The following is a 9,184-nucleotide window of genomic DNA, read 5'->3' on the forward strand; positions in this document are numbered from 1 at the left end:
AGCTGATAAAAGATGCACACTGAACTAATGTGACATTCAAAGGATTTTTATTGGAGTTATACAAGATGTTCGTGATTAAAATGCAAACTAAATGGGTTTTTTTCCCCACTGATCAATGCTATTGCATTTATTCCAGGAATAATTACATTGGTTCTTGAATATATTTACATAGAACAAAGCTGTATCTTGTAAGTATTCAATCAATCAATCAGAAATGAAGAGATTGGTGTTGGTAAATGCTGACACTATCATTACATATTGTTACAATTAGTTATTGCAGCACTTCCTGACGTTTCATTACCATAACTTTGAGCCTTTTTAACACAGAGTGATTTATATAATGTGTAAGAAGGAACTGCAGTTGCTAGTTTAAACCGAAGATAGACACAAAAAACTGGAGTGACTCATTCAGCGGGACAGGCAGCATCTCTGGAGAGAAGGAATTGGTGATGTTTTGGGTCGAGACCCTTCTTCAGACTGGTTAGGCTTAAGGGAAATGAGAGCCATAGACAATGAGAGATGTGAGGATGTAGAGAGATAAAGAACAATGAATGAAAGATATGCGAACAAGTTACGATAATAATGGAAACAGACACATACACACACACACATATATATATATATATACACATACATACATACAAATATATATATATATACATGCACATATATGTACACATGAAAACAAACAAACAATAATAGTTGTTATATATATATATGTATGTGTGTGTGTGTGCGTGTGTGCGTGTGTGTATGTGTGTGTGTATATATATATATATATACACATACATACATACAAATATACACACACACATGTGTGTGTGCGTGTGTGTATGTGTATATATATACCCATACATACATACAAATATACACACACACATATATATACACACACACTGAACTTTTTTCTCGTTTATTATATTGTTTACAGTGTACTATGTTTACATGTTCTGTTGTGCTGCAGCAAGTAAGAATTTCATTGTTCTATCTGGGACATATCACAATAAAACACTTTGACTCTCTTGACTCTTGACTTGGTATGCTTGCCTTCATCAGTCAGGGCATTGAGTATAATAGTCAGGTCATCATGTTGAATTTTGGTTTGGCAATATTTGGAGTATTGTGTGTAGTTTGGGGCACTATTACATGAAATATGTACAGATTTGGAGAGGACGCAGAAGAGGATTGGAGTGAATGAGCTACAACGAAAGGTTGGAAAAACCTGGATTGTTTTTTTTCTGGAGAGTCAGAAGAGAGAGACGGATTGATGAAAGTTTATAAAATCGAGAGACCACAGAAAGGGTAGATGCTCAGTCGTTTTCCCAGAGTGGAAATGTCAAACACTGGAGGGCACAGTTTCAAAGTGAAAGGGAAAAGAGTTTATGGAGATTTGCAAGGTACGTGCCCAGAACATTCCCAGATTGTGGAAGCATATACTACAGCCATGTTAAAGCTGCATTTAAAGAGGTACTTGAACAGGTAGAGAACAAAGAGATCTTCACCATGTGCAGGCAAATGTACAGTTTAAATTGGCATTATTGTCAACATTATTGTCGTGGGTCGCAGGGCTTGTTCCTGTGCTGTACTATTATATGTATGCAGTCACACTAATTGACACAAGACGCCATTATTCACTTGAAGATAATCCAATGAATACAGAACGGAACTGATATTGCGTGATTGTCAAATCTTCATGGAGATTAGCGTCACTTGTGTTGACAAATAAAAAACATCCTTGATATTTGGCATCCTATGCATCCTGTATTCTTGATGGTACAATTTGGTCCCGGCAATTTGTTTTGCAGAGAACCGTTTTATCGCACACAACCTTGGGTCTGAAGAAGGGTCTCGACCCAAAACGTCACCCATTCCTTCTCTCCAGAGATGTTGCCTGACTCGCTGAGTTACTCCAGCTTTTCGTGTCTATCTTAGAAGTGAGAAGATGTAATGTCATATTCAAGCAGATAACGATTTGTCCTGAGGATATTTGTTTTGACTTATTATTGTGATAATGTCATTGTAGAACAAATTCCACTTATGTACCTGCAGTAATGACATAATTGCTTCTTGACCCTTCATTGTCTCTGAATATTATACTCCCTCTATCTATCTATTTTTTTTCTCTCTCATTTACAGAGGGGAAGTGACATCCTGGTGCCATTGCAACAACCTAGAGCTCAATGTTCTCAAGACAGTGGAACTAATTGTAGACTTTCGAAGAGATCCCCCTCCCCTCCCCCCACTCACCATCAACAACACCATAGTCACATATGTGGAGTCATTTAAGTTCATGGGAACCATCATCTCCAGGGACCTTAAATGGGAGGCTACCATCGACTCCACAGTCAAAAAAGCCCAACAGAGGATGTACTTCCTGCGGCAACTGAAGAAACACAATCTGCCACAGGCAATGATGGTCCAATTCTATACTGCTATCATTGAGTCCGTCCTCACCTTCTCCATCATGGTCTGGTTTGGCTCAGCCACCAAGCACGACATCCGGAGGCTCCAACGGATCGTTCGCACAGCTGAGAAGGTTGTTGGCTGCAACCTTCCCCCCATTGACGAACTGTACACTGCAAGGGCCAGGAAGCGAGCTGGCAAGATCATCTCTGACCCCTCTCACCCTGGCAACAAACTCTTCGAAGCACTTCCCTCTGGAAGGCGACTCCGGACTGTCAAAGCAGCCACAGCCAGACATAAAAACAGCTTTTTTCCACGAGTGACAGTTCTACTCAATAACCAAAGTCTGTAGTCTCTTTTTTGCTCTGGTTTATTTTCACCCACATGTTTATACCGTAATGTTGTATCCTTATTATTTTGATGTGGTTATACTTTATTTTTAATTGTTAACTTATGTTTGTGTTGTCATTTGTGAGCGGAGCACCAAGGCACATTATTTGTATATGCACATACTTGGCCAATAAACTTATTCATTCATTCATTCATACAGTCTCATTTCTTCATATAGTATTACTTCTTCGTACAGTCTATAGACGTGACCCAACGTGAAATGTGGCCTATCTTTGTCATCCAGAAATGTTGCTTGACCTGCTGCGTTACTCCAGCGATTTGTGTTTTACTCAAGATTCCCGCATCTGCAATTCCTTGTGTCTACATGGTTTAAACAAAGGGTGGTGGGTGCATGGAACAAGCTGCAGGAGGAAGTAGTTGAGGCAGGTACTATCATAAGAGAGAAATTTCAGAGAAATTTGAACAGGTACAGGGTTAGGAAAGATTTAGAGAGATACTAGACCAAGTGGACCCATTGGGCCCAAACCTCTTGTGCATTGGTGCAGCACCCTCTCCTCCCCACCTCCCCTTCTCTCTCCCTCCCCACCTCCCCTTCTCCCCCTCCCTCCCCCCCTCCCCACCCTAACCCCTCCCTCCACCCCCTCCCTCCACCCCCCCTCCAGTTCCCCTCCCCTCCCCCTCCCCCCACTCCATTCCCCACAACTCCCCTTATCCTCCCTCCTCCCCCCTCCCTCCCTCCTTCCCCCTCCTTCCCTAGGAGATAGATTTAAACTTTAAAATGTGAATAACTTAAAAAATATAACACCGATTTCAATGAAACTTCTTCCATTAGCACCTAAAGGGACGATGGTGAGTAAGGTGGGCCTAAAATTGTTGCGCTATCGTGTGCCATTCTGGCTGTAGTTCAGGAACAAACAAATAAACAAACAAGAGTTTTAGTATTTAGATGGGGCAAGTGTAGGCAGGTGGGACTAGTGCAGATGGTGCATGTTAGTTGGCCTGGATAAGTTGGACCGGAGGGCTTGTTTCCACGATGTATGACTCTACGACTTGATAGGAAATAATTGTTGCCATTACAATAAAAGAGATCGACACAAAATGCTGGAGTAACTCAGCGGGACAGGCAGCATCTCTGGAGAGAAGGAATCATAATAATAATTGTATTTGTCATATGTAGGTTGGCACAGGGTCAACGGTACAATAGACAATAGACAATAGACAATAGACAATAGGTGCAGGAGTAGGCCATTCAGCCCTTCGAGCCAGCACCGCCATTCAATGCGATCATGGCTGATCACTATCAATCAGTACCCCGTTCCTGCCTTCTCCCCATACCCCCTCACTCCGCTATCCTTAAGAGCTCTATCCAGCTCTCTCTTGAAAGCATCCAACGAACTGGCCTCCACTGCCTTCTGAGGCAGAGAATTCCACACCTTCACCACCCTCTGACTGAAAAAGTTCTTCCTCATCTCCGTTCTAAATGGCCTACCCCTTATTCTCAAACTGTGGCCCCTTGTTCTGGACTCCCCCAACATTGGGAACATGTTATCTGCCTCTAATGTGTCCAATCCCCTAATTATCTTATATGTTTCAATAAGATCCCCCCTCATCCTTCTAAATTCCAGTGTATACAAGCCCAATCGCTCCAGCCTTTCAACATACGACAGTCCCGCCATTCCGGGAATTAATCTAGTGAACCTACGCTGCACGCCCTCCATAGCAAGAATATCCTTCCTCAAATTTGGAGACCAAAACTGCACACAGTACTCCAGGTGCGGTCTCACCAGGGCCCGGTACAACTGTAGAAGGACCTCTTTGCTCCTATACTCAACTCCTCTTGTTACGAAGGCCAACATTCCATTGGCTTTCTTCACTGCCTGCTGAACCTGCATGCTTCCTTTCATTGACTGATGCACTAGGACACCCAGATCTCGTTGAACCCTCCCTCCTCCTAACTTGACACCATTCAGATAATAATCTGCCTTTCCATTCTTACTTCCAAAGTGAATAACCTCACACTTATCTACATTAAACTGCATCTGCCATGTATCCGCCCACTCACACAACCTGTCCAGGTCACCCTGCAGCCTTATTGCATCTTCCTCACAATTCACACTACCCCCCAACTTAGTATCATCTGCAAATTTGCTAATGGTACTTTTAATCCCTTCGTCTAAGTCATTAATGTATATCGTAAATAGCTGGGGTCCCAGCACCGAACCTTGCGGTACCCCACTGGTCACTGCCTGCCATTCCGAAAGGGACCCATTTATCCCCACTCTTTGCTTTCTGTCTGTTAACCAATTTTCTATCCATGTCAGTACCCTACCCCCAATACCATGTGCCCTAATTTTGCCCACTAATCTCCTATGTGGGACCTTGTCGAAGGCTTTCTGAAAGTCGAGGTACACCACATCCACTGACTCTCCCTTGTCAATTTTCCTAGTTACATCCTCAAAAAATTCCAGTAGATTTGTCAAGCATGATTTCCCCTTCGTAAATCCATGCTGACTCGGAACGATCCCGTTACTGCTATCCAAATGCTCAGCAATTTCGTCTTTTATAATTGACTCCAGCATTTTCCCCACCACTGATGTCAGACTAACTGGTCTATAATTACCCGTTTTCTCTCTCCCTCCTTTCTTAAAAAGTGGGATAACATTTGCTATTCTCCAATCCACAGGAACTGATCCTGAATCTATAGAACATTGAAAAATGATCTCCAATGCTTCCACTATTTCTAGAGCCACCTCCTTAAGTACTCTGGGATGCAGACCATCAGGCCCTGGGGATTTATCAGCCTTCAGTCCCATCAGTCTACCCAAAACCATTTCCTGCCTAATGTGGATTTCCTTGAAATGTATTTGACAAGACAACGGGTCACCTCAGCAGTAATATTCCAATGATAAATAAGATTAAAATAACATTAGTACGGTAAAAAGACAATATTAAAATAATCAACATATATGATGCGAAATGTGTTTATGAGTTCAGAAGCCTGATGGCCTGATGGTAGAAACTGTTCTTAAGTCCGACCAACATGTCCCAGCTACACTAGTCCCACCTGCCTGCACTTGGTCCATATCCCTCAAAACTTGTCAATCCATGTATCTGTCTAACTGTTTCTTAAACATTGTGATAGTCCCAGTCTCAACTACCTCCTCTGGCAGCTTGTTCCATACACCCACCACCCTTTGTGTCAAAAAGTTATCCCTCGGATTCCTATTAAACCTTTTCCCCTTCACCTTGATACTGTCGTGGAGTGATACAGTGTAGAAAAAGGCCCTTCGGTCCAAGTGTATGAAATTATGAGGTATAGATAGGGTAGACAGCCAGAACCTTTTTCCCAGGATGGAAAGTACGAGAGGGTATAGCTTTCAGGTGAGAGGGCCAAAGTTTAAAGGAGATGTGGGGGGCAAGTTTTTTGCACAGACGAACGAGCGGACATTATTGGTGACTGAAGCAGATTTGATAGTGTCATTTAAAGGGCTTTTGGATGGGGATTATGGATATGCAGGAAATGGAGGTATAGATGCTCCTTGACTTACGAAGGGGTTATGTTCCGATAAACCCATCGTAAATCAAAAATATCGTAAGTCGAAAATGGATTTAATACACTTAACCTGCCAAACATCATAGCATGCGGTTTCTACTGAATGTTTAGTTTAGTTCAGTTTAGTTTAGTTTCGAGATACAGTGCCGAAACAGGCCCTTTCGGCCCACTAGTTCCGCGCCGACCAGCGATCCCCACACATTAACGCTATCCTATACCCACTAGGGACAATTTTGTTAATTTGCCAAGCCAATTAACCTACAAACCTGTACGTCTTTGGAGTGTGGGAAGAAACCGAACATCTCGGAGTAAACCCACACAGATCACGGGGAGAACATACAAACTCCGTACAGACAGCACCCGTAGTCGGGATCGAACCCGGGTCTCCGGTGCTGCATTCGCTGTAAGGCAGCAACTCTACCATGCCGAATGTGTATCGCTTTTCCACCTTCGTAAAGTCGAAGCATCGTAAGTCGTGGATTATGTGTAGGTTCGATAGGAGATGGTATTGATATCATAGATAAACACAGAAAGCTGTAGTCACTCAGCGCGTCAGACAGAATCTCTGGAGAAAAGGAATAGGTAACGTTTCAGGTTGAGATCCTTCTTCAGACTGAGAGTCGGGGGAAAGGGAAACTAGAGATATGGATGGCGACGTAGAGAGATGTCGAACAAATGAATGGAAGATGTGCAAAAAAAGTAACGACGATAAAGGAAACAGGCCATTGTTAGCTGTGGCCCAGATGACAATGAGTTAGAGATAATGCGACTCAACAAGAAGACTTTGAAGCTGATGTAACTTCCATGGGGGAGGGATGGAGAGAGAGGGGATGCAAGGGTTACTTGAAGGGAGAGAAATCAATCTTTATACCGCCAGGATTTCAGTGCTGCCGGAGCTCACCAGAGTGCAGCTCCGGCACCTCCGTAAAAAAAAGCCAGGGGAAACAGCGGAGAATTTTAACTAGCGGGGAGTTTAACAGCGACAGCTCAGGCACCTAAAAAATTAGCACTGCCACACTGTGTACCTCTAGGTTGTAAGCTACCCAACATGATTAATATCATATATGGTACAGGCAGTATAGGCCCAAGGGCCTGTTCTTGTGCTGTACCGTAAGTATAAGAAAATAACTGCAGATGCTGGTACAAATCGAAGGTATTTATTCACAAAATGCTGGAGTAACTCAGCAGGTCAGGCAGCATCTCAGGAGAGAAGGAATGGGTGACGTTGAAGAAGGGTATCGACCCGAAACGTCACCCATTCCTTCTCCCCTGAGATGCTACCTGACCTGCTGAGTTATAAACAATAGACAATAGGCAATAGGTGCAGGAGTAGGCCATTCGGCCCTTCGAGCCAGCACCGCCATTCAATGTGATCATGGCTGATCACTCTCAATCAGTACCCCGTTCCTGCTTTCTCCCCATACCCCCTGACTCCGCTACCCTTAAGAGCTCTATCTAGCTCTCTCTTGAATGTATTCAGAGAATTGGCCTCCACTGCCCCATTGAGTTACTCCAGCATTTTGTGCTGCACTGTTCTATGCTTCTATTTTTCTATATGGAAGATGGAATCTGTCATAACACAATGCTCCTTCAATTTGGGTCTACCAGCAGATACTGTGCTCTCACTTTTAAAGTAAGACTCAGACAGTTCAATAATATGAGCACACTGTGAACCTTTGTGCAGTGGTTAATATGCGGTCATGGTTTTCAATTTTCAATACATTTTCATCTTCTGATTTAAAAAAATCTTTACAAAATACGATAACTAATTATATATAAAGTGTACAAAGATTACCGACGCTGCATATAACATAGATTTACTTTATTGGTTATTGGTTTATTATTATCACGTGTATTAAGATACGGTGAAAAACGTCTGTTTTGCATGTTATGCAGGCAAATTAAACCACATGTAAGTACAACAGGTAGAGAAAGCATTTTATCGGGATTTTATTGGGAACAGCTCCATCCAAGACCACAAGAAATTTGCACCAAATTGTAGACGCAGCCCAGACCATCACTCAAACCAACCTCCCTTCCATTGACTCCATTTACACCTCGCGCTGCCTCGGCAAGGCCAGCAACATAATCAAGGATGAGTCGCACCCCGGCCACTCCCTCTTCACCTCTCTCCCATCAGGCAAAAGGTATAGAAGTGCGAAAACGCACACCTCCAGATTTAGGGACAGTTTCTTCCCAGCTGTTGTCAGGCAACTGAATAATCCTACCACAACCAGAGAGCAGTGCTGAACTGCTATCTACTATTGACCCCCCGGACTATCCCTGAATGGACCTTACTGTATTTATCTTGCACTAAACGTTATTCCCTTATCATGTATCTGCACACTGTGGTTGGCTCGATTGTAATCGTGTATTGTCATTTCGCTGATTGGTTAACACGCAACAAAAGCTTTTCACTGTACCTCAGTACACGTGACAATAAACGAAATTGAACAGGTTTGTGCAAAAGAGAAAGTATACAGAGTGCAAAAGTTAATTAGTGAACAGTTTTAAACAAACTCGAATTAATGTGGGTGAGGTGAATAACCAGGCACAATGGTTGTGCATCAATGAAATAGGGAGGTAGATGGAAATGGCAATGTTTTGGAGGTGGAATTTAGTTTAGAGATACAGCGCGGAAACAGGCCCTTCGGCCCACCGAGTCTGCGCCGCCCAGCAATCACCACACATTAACACTATCCTACACACACTAGGGACAATTTTTACATTTGCCCAGTCAATTAACCTACATACCTGTATGTCTTGGGAGTGTGGGAGGAAACCAAAGATCTCGGAGAAAACTCACGCAGGTCACGGGGAGAACGTACAAACTCCGTACAGACGGCGCCCGTAGTCAGGATCGAACCTGAGTCTCCT

This window comes from Rhinoraja longicauda, chromosome 3 (assembly GCF_053455715.1).
Source record: "Rhinoraja longicauda isolate Sanriku21f chromosome 3, sRhiLon1.1, whole genome shotgun sequence".
NCBI classification, from domain to species: Eukaryota; Metazoa; Chordata; class Chondrichthyes; order Rajiformes; family Arhynchobatidae; genus Rhinoraja; species Rhinoraja longicauda.